This window comes from Dermacentor andersoni, chromosome 7, assembly GCF_023375885.2.
Source record: "Dermacentor andersoni chromosome 7, qqDerAnde1_hic_scaffold, whole genome shotgun sequence".
NCBI classification, from domain to species: Eukaryota; Metazoa; Arthropoda; class Arachnida; order Ixodida; family Ixodidae; genus Dermacentor; species Dermacentor andersoni.
Genome location: NC_092820.1, coordinates 32,003,112 through 32,021,170, shown reverse-complemented (window position 1 = coordinate 32,021,170; position 18,059 = coordinate 32,003,112). Strand labels below are relative to the sequence as shown.

Below are 18,059 nucleotides of genomic sequence, written 5' to 3'. Positions count from 1 at the left end.
CTTGCCAACTTGCTCCTCTTGCACCGTCTGTTTTGCACACTCCATGCTCTGCACCCAAACAATCTTAGGTGGGCCACTTTCATTTCTCATCCTGTCCATAGAGCTTCTGGTAACTCTCCTCCAACCGTCTTCGATGGACACTTGTTTCTGATTCGACTTGCAGCGACAACGGCGACAGCCCAAAGCCTTTTGGTGACATCGGATTTGATGAGAAGGCACCTCGTCATGTCAAGCAATGTTCGGTTCAATTTCTTTAAGACTCTATTCTGTTCAGGCATGCCAGGAATGCTCAGCTTGTGCCTTATGCCATGCTGGGCGAGGTTTTCGTTGAACTTATTGCTTGTGTATTCTCCTCCATTGTCACTACGCAAGGTCTTCACCTTCGTGTTGCGCAGATTTTCCGCCGTGCGTCTGTACTCTTCAAACTTCTGAAGCACTTCGCTTGTGACCTTTATGAGGTACACCACAGTATACTTTGAGTAGTCGTAAGTGAAGGTTACAAAGTATTTTGAGCGCCTTTTGGTCGTTGGTGTGACCTTTCCAACCCCATCTGAATGCACCATCTCCAGTGGAACCTAAGCCTGTGTTGCCTCACCGTTTGCGAAACTGCTTCGCGTTAGCTTTCCCAGACAACATGTGTCACATTTGTCTTTCACAGCGTCTTCACTAGCTCCCCAGAGGCGTCTAGCAGCATACTGGTGAAGGTGGCATAGTCGTATGTGCCACATAACTGCGCCTTTTGTCTTTGCCATCTTTGTCGACTTTATTTTTTCTTTGACAGAGTACAGTCTTCTTTGTCGAGTTGCAGTAAGGATCAGCCCACCGGCGTCCTTCGCAACTTCGGTTTTGCTCCCTGCGAACGTCACGTGCAAACCTCGGTCTTCAATTCTTCCGACTGATAGTAGGTGGCTGCTCAAGTCGGCCATATAAAGGACATCTTCTAGCATGATGAATGACCCACCGCACTCTTCAGATAGGTGAATCTGAACTCTTCCTTTCCCCATGACAATCATGGATTCTTTGTTTGCAGTTTCTACTCCTGACTCGCATGGCTTGAAGTCAATGACCTTTGCGTTGTGCAATGCCATGTGATCTGTAGCACCGCTATCAAGATGCCACACATGAGGAGGCGCTGTTATCACATTTTTGGCACATAAAGCCATGTGTGTTGCAATCTTTGCCTGTGACTAGTTTCTCTTCTTCTGGTCATCCCTCTCGTCTTCAAACTGGTCACAATCTCTGGCTATACGAGCAAGGGCGCTATAATGTAAAACTATTCCAAACTTTTCTAATTCAATTCTGCAATCAGCCCTCCGCGATTGCTGAAAAAGATTTTTGACCACGGCCGCTTTACCTGTCTGTCACGCGACGTCACGAAAACCGGGATAGCTCCCCATCTGATGTGGCGTGTACACACTGATTAAGCATAATTTGAACAAACAAAACAAAAATAGTCGTGTCTTATTCGACGCCTTTTTGTCATTAGCCCTCGGCTATTGGTTAAAAGTTTTCGGGCTGCACCCATTTCACCTGTCTCTCAAGCGACGTCACAAAACCGCAATAACTTACCGCGTCAAACTGACGCGTACGCGTTAAGGATGCATTAATAATTCGAACAAAACTGAGTTTTTTTCTGAATAGCCGCAGGCTGCCCCGTTCCGAAAGGAATAAATTATGGCTGCCGCCGATCGCTCCGGCACTGCCTACTCAGCCTTGCCGGAGAGCATGGGTTTATTTGCATTTAATAAAACTTTTTGCGTGGCCGTGTAACGTTTTCGAGAATTTTCAGCACGTTTACGACCTCATTCTGCCAACCCTTCTTTGCTGAGGATCCGTTTTAGCATCATTTTTAAAGCTTCCGTTGCATGCCGCCGCGATTGTCGGCGAGCCACCGCAAGCTAAGTAAGAGAAAGCGGACCAATCGCAGGCGCTAGCACCACCCACTTCATCCGGTTATCGATATTCAGTGCAGTGGCTCGACCCCATCGAATCCCTCTCCGCTAGTGCATGCTCCTCGCCTCTTGTGAGCCAATTAGGTAAGACAAGCTGCTCAGTGCAGGCAATATTATTCGTTTTTCAAGCAAACAAAAGTGACCTACAACGAACGAGGGGAGCATTTGATTAGTTTTGTTCAGACAACCCTACGGGTCACCACCCGATGCTTGCATCGGCGGTTACACAAGTTTGAGGTGAGGAGATTGGAATAAAAACATTTTCGAATAGCTTTGCGTTATACGGCCCCAATTTTGCCAAAAGCAAAGCATCGAACGTTCTTCTTTTGTATACTTGAGGTGCATTGAGGAAACTTCTCGTCCTTCTTGACAGTGAGTTGATGATGCACCTTCTCGTTGGGTTGCTTGCTCTGAGTCCTTAATCGAGCTTTAGTGATCAGGACCCTCGTCTGACTCTCTTCGTCACTTAACCAATCTTCGTCACGACGCAGCTTTCTCTTTTCTTCGATCAGCAGCCTTGTCTTTACTGCTTTGGTCGTAAGGGTTTGTTCGTCTTGCTCCAAATTCAGGATGAGTGGTTCGTATGTGTGAGGAAGCCCCATTAGCATCACTAATGCAACCTCTCTGTCTGTAAATGCATAGCCTGCATCTGACAACTTCCTATGCAGCACCATCAATCGTCCTAGGTAATCTTCCATTGACTCGTCTCTCTTCATTTTTACCTTGAAAAAGTCGCGCATCAGCTGGAGTATACGCCAAAATCCAAACGTTGAGTAAATTTCCTGCAGCGTATTCCAGGCTCCTCTTGCAGTTCTGCAAGTCCCGATGTCGTCCAGGTAGTTGTCCTCTACGATAAGGAACAGAAAGGTCAGGGCATTGTTGTCAGTCTGCATTTCTCGCTCGTTCATTTCTCTGTTCGAGAATTCAGGGTGGATCGCTTCCGAGCATCCATTCTGTACGAGAGCTGCTCTTGCCCTTATCGGTCATGTGTGATAGTTATCTGATGACAACTTTCGCAATCTAAATTCGTCTAATGCCGTCATGTTCGCTGATCCTCGAACGCAAGAGGGACAATGCACTCCTTTTCGGAGCTGTTTCTCAATATGCGTACGCGCAGACGATTTGTCGGTCACTTGCCGAAAAATTTCGCCACTAACAACCCCTGAAAATATTTTGTTAGTCAATTCTATCGGACAGTTTTGCCGTGCTGACGCCAGACGTGCCTAAGCGTCTTCCGTACACACCCAACACGGAGCCTGCAGCAACGCCGGTGTCGCGTGACGGTTCGTCTTTCTTACAGAAAAAAAAAAAAAAACGTACTTCTTACTTTCCCTTACGGGCACACACCGCTTGTCAGTCACTTCTTCCAGACAATTCCACGATACTGACGCCTGTCTAAACTTCTGAAGACATCGGCACGACGTAGTGAAGGCAGTGTAGCTTGACGTTTTCTACTTCAACGTGGTCGCACTTTTTCATCACTCAACCAAGGCAATCCGTCTCATTTCTTCCAAAAAGCGGTCGATGCATCGTCCTGGGCCCATACCTGTTGGGTTTCCTGAGTACGCAGGGTAACGAGATTTTTGGGGTCGCGGATTGAGTGGATTTGGCACGAAGCCAACGAAATGACACACAACTGTCAGGCTGCCATTTCGTTTAATAGCACAGAGCAAAAAAAGAAAAAAAAAACGAGAGGGAGAAAAAGAGTGGCTTTGAAAAGGTAAAACGGTGACGGCGCTCCTATGAATACATGGCGCCCCCTCGTGACTGGCTATTACACTAGTTTATTGATTTATTTATGACAGTTGCATGGTTTGAGCCGCGCGCGAAGCTCTACTATGCGCTTTGTCAGCAGCGGGTGGTACCTTGCGTGGATGCGCCGTAACGTGTACTGAAGAGTAAGCACAGGTGTCTAGACGACATGGTACACATGTCACATCCCTTGACCTGTGGCACGGTACGTCGCTGTTGATGATGATGGTTTATTGACATCCCCTTCCAAACGGAGTAATGACAAATAGTGACCTAGCCTGCTTGAGTTATCAAGATAAATCTACATGCAGCAAGCAACTGCTACATGTCGGGACACTTGGTTGAATACAAGGGAACTGCAATGCAAAGTTTGTACATTGAGACGCTACGCGGCGCGCATGTCACATGGCGTGTCAAAAGGCACCTTACGAGGCAACGTTACTAGATTATTTTCAGTTGCCAAACTCCCCCGCGGCACCTGGCCCCCTTCTGTCGCACCCGCGGGGCGGCGCGCGCGACACTGTCGGCCCGAAGGCGGGCGGTGCGAGCAACGTTTGTGCGAGCGAACAGAGACGCCGACGCGTGCAGCAGCGTGTCATGTTTTGCGCGTGTTTCTTATTTGTGTTCCAGGAATACGCTGCTCCCCTTGGGAGCAAGCATGCCTCGGTGTTTTATGACTGGCTGCAGGAGTGGGTACGACTCAGTGCAATCTTAAAACGACAAGAGACATTTTTTCAGGCCGCCGAAGACTCATCCCCGCCTTCTCGAATGGCAGCGTGCCATTCCGAGGCTCGACAAAGAACTTTCCAGCTCTTGTATGGTGTGTGACGTACACTTTCAGCCAGAAGACATCGTTAAAGATTTCGTGCACAACATAAATGGTGAAGTGGTCACCATACCACGTGATAAGTAGGCGTTAAAGGAATACGCTGTACCATGTCTCTTTCCGAATTGCCCGAAATATTTATTAGAGCCCTCAAAGAGGCGCAAACTACCCACTGTGAGACCAGCTAGTGAAGTTAAGCGCCGCAAGACACAAAATGGAGGCGAAGATGAAAACGCAGTGCCCAATGATTCTGGCCATGGTGAACGAGTGCGCTCCACGGACGACGCGGTTGCCATCGAAAGCCCTGCATCGCTCTTCGACGAGCTTTCGACCATTGCTAAAGCGGGCGAACTCGTGGAAGGCTGGTCGACGGAAGCAGTTGGTGATACGGTTGTGCTGTTCAAACTTGTACTGGAAAATGCTATTCCTCGCATTGAAAAAGGTGTACCAATATCAAGCGAGCTTGAGCTTACTGTTAGTGCGAGCGGCATACTTGAACCGTCAACTGTCTATGCCACAAACGCGTCCGTCCAAAGGACTTCACTTCGTGACTTGAAATATCTGCTCAGCTACACAGACCAAATGAAACCGTGCGAAGGTATCCCCGCCAAGCTCTATCCAGAAATCAAGTCATCAATGGTTGCCACGAAATGCGGCGAGACGTGGAGACGGAAGACATATACTGTCATAAGCTTAAACACCACCTGCACAGAATGTAAGATGCTAAGTAATCTCTTCATGAACCGTATGAAAAAGCGCCAGCATCGAAAACCAAGGCAAATAAGCATCTGTTTGAAACCATTGTGCCGCAAAGCAATACGAGCAACACTTAGAAGAGAAAAACTGAAATATGAGCTTGCGGTCGTGAAGAACTCCCTTCGCAATATCACTGAAGCGAAGATCGACAGTGCTCTCCACGTTCTCCCAGCAAACCAGCAGCTCTTGTTTAAGGCAGCTTTGATGGCATCGAGGGCTCGGGCCAAAAAAGGGAGGCGGTGCGACAACGAGTGGCTAATGACCTGCCTTTTGTTACGGATATCAAGCCCAAAAGCATACACCCTAATTTCGGACATGGAACTGTTGCCGCTTCCTTCCAAGGCACGCTCGCAACAAATAATCAGTGGCATCATTGCAGGTCCGGCTTCAATGAAGCGGCCTTAAGGAGTATTAAGCTACACTTCCACGACAAGGATAAGCCTAAACAGCATGGTGTGTTACTGCTTGATGAAATCAAACTGAAGCAGGCTGTTGCATTTAACAAAGCTTCCTGCAGAATGGATGGTTTTGTTTGTTTGTTTGTTTATTTGTTTATTGACAAAACAACGCTCAAGAGCGGCTTGTCTTGGTGCCAAGGCAAAAGGTGGCATTAAAAGCCACCTGACTAGGCCTTTGACACCAGACAGCACGCGCAGCACACAACATGAGCGCAACATGCTTCCAAACACACTGCATAATATCAAACACATACAAATAAAAATGCATGTACAGAGTGTCAAACACGATAAAGCAAGATAAGGAAGAATGACAGAATTAGTCGTCAACACATTCATCATCAACAAGGCACAGAACTATTAAGGCCAATGGACTACAATTGGATTTGAAGAGAACAAAACAAATGTACAACAAAATTACACCTGTTGGAAGAAATACATTTTGGTTAGTTTTCTGAAAGCAAGCAAGGAGGGAGCACTCTCCATTGTATCTAAAAACGATGGATAACAATTCAGTAGGTTCGGAATTTGCCATTTTAATAATTGCACACCGTATCTAGTTCTCGTTTTAATCTTTACAAAGTTTTTATTTCTGAAATAATATGGTGTCTCCGTATTTGTATATGTATGAAAAAACAGCTCACGATTTGCTTTTAATTCGAGAAATATCAATTCCAACAAACGATGTTTATATAACATTTCTATGTGAAGTATCCGGTTCTCGGCAAAGTATGGGGATGTATGATCACGACTGAACAGGTTTTGAATGGATCGTATACTTTTCTTCTGCATTATGTATAGTCGTTCCAAATTATACTTTGATGTAATCCCCCAAACTAGTAGACAATATTGTATACGGGAATGTACAGTACTAAAATAAAGTTGCTGTTTTAATCTTATTGGCAACAACGCCCGAAATCTATTTAGCAATCCAATTGATTTAGCAATGATACCCTTTATAAAATTCACGTGACTTGTCCTTCGAAGATTTTCATGAAATATTACCCCCAATAGCTTGTATTCTGAGGCTTGCTCTAATGGACATGATCTAAACGTTATAGAACTATCAAGGTGAACTGGTTTATTAATGGATGAGAAGACAATGTATTTGGTTTTCCTAACATTCAATAAGAGTTTATTTGCATCTAACCAGCAGGACAAATTTTGAAGCCATAAGTTAACAGTACGAGTGAGAGACGAGAGGTTATTAGATGTAAAAAAAAACATTTGTATCGTCTGCGTAAAGGACAATGTCTGTGGTCAGGGGGATGTTGATAATATCGTTTATATACAGCAAGAATATTGTTGGTCCTAATATAGATACTTGCGGAACTCCATAACTTATGAATTCCGTATCCGACTGTACATTCTGAATTACAACAAACTGAGTACGGTTAGTCAGGTAACTACGCAGTAACTGAAGTGGAAGTCCTCTTATTCCATAATAAGGTAACTTTGCAAACAGTATGGGATGTTTAATGGAATCGAAGGCTTTGTTAAAATCTAGGAAAATGCCTGTTGTATACAGTTGATTTTCTATATTAGTTACAATTTTTTCTCTAATGTTTAATAATGCTGACTCAGTCGACTTACCTTGTTGAAATCCGTACTGATATTCAGATATTAGGTTGTGCTTACATAAATGCTGAGAAATTGTAGAATTTATAACTTTCTCTGCTATTTTGTAAAATAGCGGAAGTACTGATATTGGTCTGCAGTTAGAAATACAGTCAAGAGGATCACCTTTATGCAGAACTGAAACCCTAGCAACTTTCATTTTATCCGGAAATATTCCTGTCAACAAAATAGTATTCGTTAAGTGGCAAACTACGTCGGATAGCAAATCCGAGACGGCTTTAATTGGGGCTGCTTTAATGCCATCAAAACCACACGAAACATTACTTTAAGACTGTTAATTATAGCAGCAATTTCAACTTCGCTAAGAGAAGTTCGCGAGACGCTGGCCGTGCGTTGCATGGGCTCCGCATTTTTCGACCAATTCGGACCGCTACCCACCAACGAGCCATCAACCACTGGTTGTGTCTGATACCCCTCAAGTTTCCGACCACCTGGATACCGGTTTCAAGCCGATAGGCCCGTTTTTGGGGTTTTTATCGGACTTTTGAGGCCTCCCGCGTGGCCGAGCGGAGCGCAGGCGCTGGGCCTGATGTTAGGTCCAGCGCTCTGACGGCGCTTGCGGGCAGCAAGACCGACACCATGGCATCGACGCAGCCTGAAATCGGTCTCCGCCACACGAATTTGCCGAATTCTGAATCAACACTGAGCGGAGTCGCCGAAAATCCGCTCGAAGCTCAAGAAATGGAAGCCGACCACCTCGAGGCCACCTCCGACCTAGAGGCAGCGGAAACCGAGGACTACGAAAGCGCCTTTATGCTTCATGAAGCAGCGGACCCAACAAATCATCCGAAGAGTGAGTACGATTGGACACTCTTCCTGACCAAGCGCCAAATTAAGGCCCAAAAACGCGGTTTACGGAACGCCGCCATATTAAAGAACGGAGAGCCCCAGGCAGGGGCAAACAATGGCAAGGTGGCGCCGGCGAGTGCCGTCACAACGAGCGACGCAGCTGCCTGCGCGGAAAGCGCAAGGGCGCCAAACTTAATCGGAGGGAGAGCAACGCAGCGGCCTAGGCAAAGGGCGCCACCGCTCCCGAAAAATGACGCGAAGATTATTAGACCGAAGGATGGATTGCCGGTGAAAGCACTACAAGGAGCCGATGTAGCGAAAGCCATCGGTGCGGCCTGCGGAAACAAGATTAGAGGCGGAAAGGACTTTATCATCAGATTGCGACTAGGCTCCAACATCATAATAGCGAGCACACCAAGCGACGAGACCGCGAAGATAATTCGAGGAATCACCAGCTTGAGTTTCGGAGGACGCTCCTTTCAAGTCAACACCTACGTAGCGACACCTGAAGATTGCAAGCGTGCCGCGATCCACGGGATAGACGCCGGGACCACGGAAGAAGAATTGATGGAAAACCTGACACTGCGCACCCAGGGTGTAACCATACTGGGGGCCAGAATGCTGGGGAAGTCGAAGACAGCCCTCATTACCTTTGACGGACCCTTCATTCCCAGGATGGTCAACTGGTGGGGAGGCGAATACAAATGCCACCCATACCGACCAACGAGGCAAGTGTGCTACAACTGCGGACAGCAAGGCCACAGATCTGACGTATGTCCGACGCCGGATGCCAAGGCCTGCAGGCAGTGCGGAGCACGGAACCCGCCGGAAGGACATCAATGCCAGCCAAAGTGCCTGGTATGTGGAGGCGACCATGCCACCGGGTCCAGGGACTGCAAGGAGCGCCTGAAGCAGTTCAAGGAGCTTCGCGGGCCGGCCTATGGCGGGCGGCAAAGCCGCCAAAAGAGCCGGAGCGGGCAGCAGCAGCAGCAGCATCGGAAGAGATGGCTCAGCTCAGAGGGCGACCAGAGCCAATCCCGGAACCAGAGCCAGGAGCGGAGGGGGAGTTCGCGGAGTCGTTCGCGGAACAGTTCGCGAAGCCGATCACGGACCAACGCTCCCCAGTCGTCCCAAGGCATCAAGGGAGGCAAGCAACAGCCGCAGCAGCAACGGCATCAGAAGAAGCAGAAGCCCAACAACAACATTAACATCGGCAAGGTGAGCTGGGATGTAGGCCCTCCCAAATCGCTTGTTCCGCACTCGGGTAACAATAGTCGAAATAAAATCAGTACACACGAGACTCAGTTAGAAAAAGAAAATAAGGTCCTCAGACAGAAGGTAGAGGAGCAGGATAAAAAGATTGAAGAGCTAATGAGAGCAGTTAGGGACCTCCAATCGGGAGCCCCTCACAGGGCATCGCATCCACAAGAACAGGCATCAGAAGCACCCGATTACTTTGTCAAGATCATGGCAGAGATGAGACAGAAATTCAACATAATAGAGCAACGAATAGAGATGCAAAACACAGACATACGCAACATGCGTAAACAAGAAAGAACACAAGGGGTCAAAGACAAATTTGACCAGCGACGTCTAACATTAGGCCTGTATCTAGATAACTAATCATGGCCAGACCCAATAAAGGAAAAGGCAAAAACGAAAAACTTGAAATCTGGGAGTGGAATTGCAGAGGCTACCGAAGAAAACAAAGACAATTACAACAGTTCATCAACAAGCAGTTAATTCCGCCTGCCGTCATTGCTCTGCAAGAGACCTGGGGCTTCACGCCAAAATTACAGGGGTATACATGCCAAGCAAACGAGGTCACTGGTCGAACAGCCATTCTGATCAGCAACACCCTTGCCGCCATAGCACACGACAAGATTGGTGACACAGACATAGATCATGAGATTACCGAAATTATACCGAAAAAGAAGAACGGGGGAAGTACTTTTATTGTAAACGTATACAGTCTTCCAAAGCAGAAGAAGGGAAAATTCACGCACCTCTTCCACGGTGTGAGCAGGTTGGCTAAAAACAACACGCTCGTAATCGTTGGAGACTTCAACGCCAAGGATCCTAGCTGGGGATACAAGACCACAGATAAAAAGGGTACGACAGTCAAGGAGGCGGCTGACAACATAAACTGCCAACTCTTAACGGACCCAGAGATCCCCACCAGGATGGGAAACAGCGTCCAGGAGGACACCAGCTCTGACCTCACCTTCGCAAGAAGAGCGAGACAGGCGGTCTGGGAAAATATGCTGGAAAGCCTGGGTAGTGATCATTACATCATCAAGACGCAAATCGGAATGGCTCACGTAAAGCGTCGGATAGGTACAGCAAAAATAACGGATTGGGATGCCTTTAGACAAGCCTGTGATGGACATCCGCTGGGCGCGATACTGTCAATCGAGGAATGGGGGAATATGCCGAAGGAAAGGCAAAGCGAGTACACCAAGGAGATTCACCGCACAGACCAAATACCGGAGGTTGACTCTAGACTGCTTCGGCTATGGGAGGCAAGACAGAGCCTGACCAAAAGATGGAGGAGACAGAAGTTTAATAGGAAGCTGAAGCTGAAGATTGCGGAAATTACGCAAAAGACGGAAGAGTATGCGGAACAATTGGCCAGAGCAAATTGGCAGCAATTTAGCAATTCCTTAAGCGGAACCTTGAGTACCGCCCGAACGTGGAGCCTACTCAAAGCACTCCTGGACCCAACTAAAACCAAGTCGGAGAACAACAAGGCCATACAGAGGCTGGTTCACCAGTTTCAGGGCTCAGAGTATGAGCTCAAAGAAAGAGTAAGGCACAAGTGCTTCGGGGACGGTGACCCAGCAGCCTACACGGAGTGCTACAAGGGGAAAGAAAATTCTGATCTGGACAGGCCTATAATCAAAGAAGAAGTATACGCCGCAATAAGAAATACCACTAAGAATACGGCTGCAGGCGCAGACAAGATAAAAAACGCGCTGATTCGCAACCTCAGTGATGAGCTGGTAGTCGAACTTACTATCTCAACAAGCACTGGGCGGAGGAGACAGTACCCGAGGAGTGGAAGCATTCGGAGGTAGTGATGATTCCAAAACCTGGCAAAAAACTGCAAGTAGAAAATCTTAGACCAATCTCTCTCACGTCATGCTTAGGCAAGCTGTATGAGCGGGTGGTTACAATGAGGCTACAAAATTATATGGAGGACAACGAGCTGTACCCCCCCAGCATGTTTGGGTTCCGCGCTAAATTATCGACGCAAGACGTGCTACTCCAGCTCAAGGAGGAGGTGCTCAGGAACGTCCCACGAAACAGCGAACACGTCATCATGGCACTGGACATTAAAGCAGCCTTCGACAATGTCAGCCACGAAGCCATACTCACAGGAATGGATAGCCTGAACTGTGGCAGAAGGATTCATGGCTACGTCAAGGCCTTCCTCTCTAACCGGACAGCAACAATCGGCCTGGGAGCAGTCAGATCAGAGAAGTTTCGCACCCCAAACAAGGGAACTCCTCAAGGGTCGGTCATCTCCCCCATCCTCTTCAACGTCGCAATGATCGGGCTAGCAAGACAACTCGAACAACTTGAAGGCATACGGCACGCCATTTACGCTGACGACATCACGGTATGGGTGAACCGAGGATCGCTCAGCGAAAAAGAAGAGTGCCTGCAAAAAGCGGCCACCTGCGTAGAAACCTACGTTAGGGCCAGGGGCCTCACCTGCTCGACGGAGAAGTCCGAGCTCCTAAGGGTGTGGCGAGGCAAACAAAATCGAACGGTCCCTACAAGCGATGAGCTCAGCCTCAACGTATACCTCGCGGGACAACACATTCCGGAGAAGACCACCATTCGGATCCTGGGGATGTGGCTTCAGTCCAATCAACGGTGCAATCATACTCTGACACTGCTGAAGACTGCCACCATGCAGGTAGCCCGTATGATCAACAGAGTATCTAGCAAGAGACACGGCATGAAGGAGAGCGACACACTTAGGCTAGTCACGAGCCTTGTGGTTAGCAGAGCGGTGTATAGCCTTCCCTACCACAAATGCATCAAGCAAGAAGAAGAACAAGCGGACGCCATACTGCGAAAGGCGTACAAAACTGCGCTTCACCTACCACAGCGCACATAGACCGAGAAACCGCTGGCCCTGGGACTGCACAATACCTTCAGTGAACTAAGAGAAGCACTACTATGCTCTCAGGCACGTAGGTTGATGCAGACCCCCACGGGAAGGGTGCTCCTGCGAAGATATGGCGGCGGCAACATTATCCAAGAGATCGAGCGTACCGAGGCCATTCCGGACAAGTATCGCAGTACACTGCGAGTCGCACCGATACCCAAGAATATGGACGGGAACCTGCACAAGGCGCGTAGAGAAGCAAGAGCGGAGTACGTGCAGAGAATCTTGGCGAACAAGGACAACACAAGGTATACGGACGCGGCAACGTTCGTCAAAGACGGAAGACACAACAGCAGAGCAGTGGCGTCGGTGGTTAATTCGGACCTCAAGGAGATCACCAGCGCATCACTACAGGACTGCACGGTAGTCGAGGCCGAAGAGGCAGCTGTGGCTCTGGCAGCACTGGAGGGCTATCGATCTGGCAGGTCCCTAACAATAATAACAGACTCTCAAGCAGCATGCCGTAATTATACAAACGGCAGAATTGGGCGCAGAGCACGCCACATGCTCTGCTCATGCGACCCGGGAAACAAAGTTCAGCATACCATCATCTGGGTACCAGGGCACACTGGCATAACAGGGAACCAAGAGGCGGATAGGATAGCTCGAGGGCATACCAACCGGGCGTCCGACACATCCAGCCTTGAGGAACCCGAGTCAGTACCCATGGGCTACTCAGATATCCTAAATTATTATAAAGGGGTCCGACTGAAGTACCCACCCCCGGATAAGGACCTAAGCAGAGAGGATGCTGTTGCACGGCGACAACTGCAGACGGGTACTTTCCCGAATCTAAACCTTCTGAATAAAATTTTCCCTACACAATATCAGGCTAAGTGCCCATGGTGCGGAGAGAAACCAGATCTGTACCACATATCATGGGCCTGTCAAAATATTGAGTCCCCAACTATCTATAAAATTAAAAACCCGAGCGCGGAACAGTGGGAGAGTATGCTTTCCAGCGTAAGCTTGAACGGCCAAAAGCGCCTAGTAGAGCGAGCTCGCGGGTTGGCCATACTCAGTGGAGCCTTGGACTAGGGCACCAACCCTGTGATAGACAGAAGATTCCATCAGAAGATGGAAGAGGCCGTCTGAAGCCGCGAAGATCTCTTTTCTAGAGCCCAGTAAATGTTTTCCGATCCGATCCGAACTTCGGTAACCGGGTAAAGAAATAAAGTTTGTGGCAAATTGTGTTCCATATATGTTTCAAAATCCTCACAGGTGGTCCCTTCCAACGCACCAAAAGCCAAAAAGTGGTGGTTAAACTCATTAGCGAGAGCCATACCAGTTAATCTCTGCCTATCTATTTTCATTTCTTGGGGGACGTCAGTTCGCGTTTTCCGTAGTAAGTCTTTGATAGTGCGCCAGGTTTTCTGAGGGTCATAATATATTCCGGCAAATTTACTAGCATAAGAAATTCGGGACTTCTTAATATCTGAGCTCAGCTTATTTCTGACCTTTTTAAATTCTACAAGCATTGCCAAGTCTCTGTGTTTTATAAATTTATGGAAGAGTTTATTTTTTTCTTTTATTCGACGCAATAGCTCTCGGGTTATCCAAGGTTTTCTTGCTTTCTTACATTCCTAATTATCTTGATCGGAAACGCACGATCATATGCGCCAATAATTTTATCAAGAAATCCATCATAGAGGTCATTAGGATTAGTCTCTTGCATTAATGTACCCCAGTCTATCAACGATACAAGTTGTCGAAAATTATCAATACAACTCGACGTTATAGGCCTAACAGTAATGCTTGTAGCTATGGGTGTCACCCTATGCACCGAGCGTTTTGGAGCAAAACAATAAAGAGACATATGGTCACTGATAGCAGTAGTAAGTACACCAGCATTAATATCGCTTTTATCGAGATTTGTGAGGCATAAGTCAATCAGAATCTCAGAAGTGGCCGTTATGCGTGTGGGAACATCAATAACATTCGAAAAACCATTTAACGTTATAATATCGACAAATTCTGTAACTAAATCCGTTTGGTTCAAAATGTTTATTTTGAAATCCCCTAAAATAATTACTGCCGATGTGAAAGATGAAAAATACTCCAACATTGGTTCAAAAAAGCGGTAAAACCCTTCTAAGGATCCAGAGGGCGGGAGGTAGATAACTCCAAGTGTGAATACGTTAGCTGTAATGAAAAGGGACTCAAAATCTGGATTAACAACAGAGTATTCGGGTATAACATTATATGAAAATTCATTTTTGATGTGAAGGGCCACGCCACCACCCCTCCTGTTTTTTCTACATAGTGCCTCGCAATTGTAGCCATCGAGCTGTAGGACATCCCAGTCACAAGTAAACTACGTTTCACTAAACGCCAGTACATCAAATTTGTAGTGTACAGAAGACAAAAAAGAGCGCAGTTCTTCCTCTTTGTTCCTTAAGCTCTGCGCATTTAAATGGTAATAAGAAAAAAAACTTGATTGCTTCTGTTGCACAGATACAACGTTGCGGAAAGATGCGATATCATGATAACGGCAGGAATCCTTTGCGATGGGCATTGGAAATCGCTATCGCATTTAAAGAACAAAGGCTTAACCACCTATACCATTTTGTCGAGGTCATGTTCGTTACGGATGCGAATGACGCCATCGCCCTCGTCCTTACGGACAAGCACATGCCCATTCTTTTGCCACACAAAACGGTAGCATTTTTCTTCAGCCTTCTCTCGCGCAAGCCACAGGAGATGTTTGTTGAAAGCAGTCATGTTTTCAAAGATACGCATGTTAGGCTTTTTTAACTTAAGGACAGAGCGGTCACTACGGTGACCTGAAAGCCGAGAACCCAAATCAACTCGCAGATCATGCACTAGTTCTCATGTTCGTGCCGCTCTTCGAGGACTGGGTGCAGCCGATAGCAAGCTTCGCAACAAGAGGAGCAGTGCCTCGAAACATCCTTTCGGAGCTTGTATTGAGCGCCATCCTTGAGCTGCGCAAGAACAATACCTCGGTGCTTGCTGTAATCAGTGACGGGGCCGGCAACAATAAGTCAATGTGGAGTTATTTTGGGCTGTCTGGAAAGTTACATTCCGCACGTCACTACATTGAGAACCCTTGGGATCTTTCCCGAAAGATATACTTCGTCTGTGATGTTCCCCATATCATGAAGTCCATCAGGAATCATCTACAGTAGCACAACTATGGAATGGTAAGAAAGAACACCGTAGTCATTGTTTTGAGTTTTAACCTTTTGTTTGTTTTCTTTCAGGCCGGTCATCATCAAATCAACTTTAAACATTACAGTGCACTTTATGAAGCAGAAAAGGATAAATACGTGCGAGTAGTCCCAAAGCTGACAAAAGCCCATGTTGCCGCTGACAATCTTCGTAAGCAGAGCGTCTGACTAGCTACACAGGTCTTTATCACTTAGAACATGCATTTTTCATATAATTGGGTTGCTAAATACCATTGCTTCCTTTCATAAGACTAACTGAGATGTTATTTCTTAGCAGCTGTTTAGCCGTCGAACGGCCATTGGTAATAGAGTGTACCGAGAAGCCAAGGCAGCTGGCATGGAATACTCGGAAGGCAAAGAGGCTTTTACCATGATGCTGAATGACTTGTTCGATGCACTGAACACAAAGCTGCCAGCCAGAGGAATCAGGCGCCACTCGAATGAAATACAGGTAATGCGTCATGTACGTGGTTTGTTGGGCGAGTTATTACATTATTGCGTCATACAATGCCAGTGAACAGCAATGAAAGAAGGAGAACCACGAGAAATAGGAAAAGTGATAGCTAGGGAGGGTGCAGCGCCCTTCCTAACTATCACTTTGTTTTTACTCCTCTTTTTTGTTTGTGCTATTAAAAACTTGCGAGCATTCTACGACGAAATAGTGTACCAGACCACAGCCTTTGAACTTTCTGTGTATTCCCTAAGGGCTATAAACTTGTTACGCTATTCGTTTCTGGTCATCAAACATTTTTCGGAACTGCTAAACTTGACAGAGTAGAATGCAATTCAAATGAACCTGAAGCTTTTCGCATCGCAACAAACGACAGAGTCGCTGGGAGTAACTCTGATGTCGATTTTAGATATTGTTGATGATCTGCTGCGTCAAGGTGCGCTCTATGTTTTGACAGCCAAGTTAAATCAAGATTCACTGGAGGTAAGGCACACTGTTCACATTTGTTGTGACTGCATTCACATTGCACTAATTGCTAGAAAATTCGCTCACTCGATGTTTTTGTGAGCGACACTTTGCACTGGTTCGTTCCTTCGGTGGAGATGACTCCCATCCAACTATTATCAACTTCAAGCAGATATTCCGCCTTCTAAGCCTGTATACACCTGTTAAAGCAGCGCTAAAAGGGAATGTGGAAGGTGTACCAATCCCTGTGCTCGTCGGCGCTAACGACACATTCAAGCAGACCAGAGAAGCCTGCAAGTCAAAGTAAAGTAGTCTTCGCCGTGCCATTGAGGCGACGTTGATAAGAATGTGCTCTCAATGAGCACACTTATGCTCGAGGAAACATAAAGGACAATGTTGTTTATTATCTGTGTGGATATGTAAGTCATAAAGTCAGAAAGGGCGCACCATGTGATCTATGGATAGCGGACATAAGCTCTGAAATCTCAGCAGTTGGTTGCGACAGTTACTTAACTGAGTACAGATGTTTCAAGCAAGGTTCCTTAAAGCACCCGACGCCAAAGATGCTGGGCTTTATGAAGACTGCTAACAAAAGTGCCTCAGCTTCCCTGGATGAGGCAGGCATTTGCGGAGAGATATTTTGGAAAGTTTTAGATGACCTAGAGGGGTGCTGCCCCCCTCTTCTTCGTTTGCAGATCATATGTTCGCGTTCACGTGCGAAGTACTGAATTTCTTCATTGTTATGCGGATGCATCTTTACTCCAGGGATGAAAACTCTCAACTAGAAAGCAGCCACAAGGTAGCTGTAGCAACCGAGAAAGCGCGTCTTTTGTGAATATTGATGCAGCACGCTTAGATTCATCAATCCGGCGTTGTACCGGTCTTTGTTCTTTTTTTTTCATGTGTACATAAAACAACATGCCCCAAACGAAGAGCCTCACTGTCCTCTTCATTGACCTATTAGCTACTTTTTACAGAACGCGCAATGAAAAAAGGATATTCTTCGAATACTTAGCGCCACGGAGACTCCCCCCCCCCCCCCTAAAAAAAAAAAAACCTGACATTGAGTCGGCAGCGCGCTGCTGCCTTGGGAAGCTTCCGTAGCCAACCGGGCCAACCGTGGCGGCAGCGCCACCTCGCGAGGGGAGACGGCAGAGGGCTACGTTCTCGCGCTGCTCCCAGGCGGAGTTTTACAACTGAAAAGTATCTATTAGCGGTGCTTACGATGCTAATAATAATGATGATGTTTTTATGGCATCCCCTTTGAAACGGAACGGTAACAAACAGTCGCCTAGCCATCTTGAATTAAACAAGTATGCCACACAAGTTGTTCATTATAAAAATATTGAAACGTATTCAAAATCTTCTTTTTCTTCTTCAAGACTTCTCGATCTACCTTGTACCGCTACTTACACAACTGCTACATGGCGTTGCACCTGGTGTATTGATATGCAATTGCAATAATATTGTCCACGTATAAACGCTACGTGGCGTGCATCTCACATCGCAAGGCAAGTGCACTATACGATGCCAATGATGATGATGAATCTTTATTACCATTCACTTTGAAACGCGGCGGTGACGTAGCCACCTAGCCAGCTTGATTT

At 46.9% G+C, this 18,059-nt stretch overlaps 1 pseudogene; it reads left to right on the top strand.

The window, feature by feature from the left end:
- Positions 1-4,309: 4,309 nt before the first annotated feature.
- LOC126535335 (uncharacterized) lies at positions 4,310-17,850 on the top strand (annotated as a pseudogene).
- Positions 17,851-18,059: the final 209 nt, after the last annotated feature.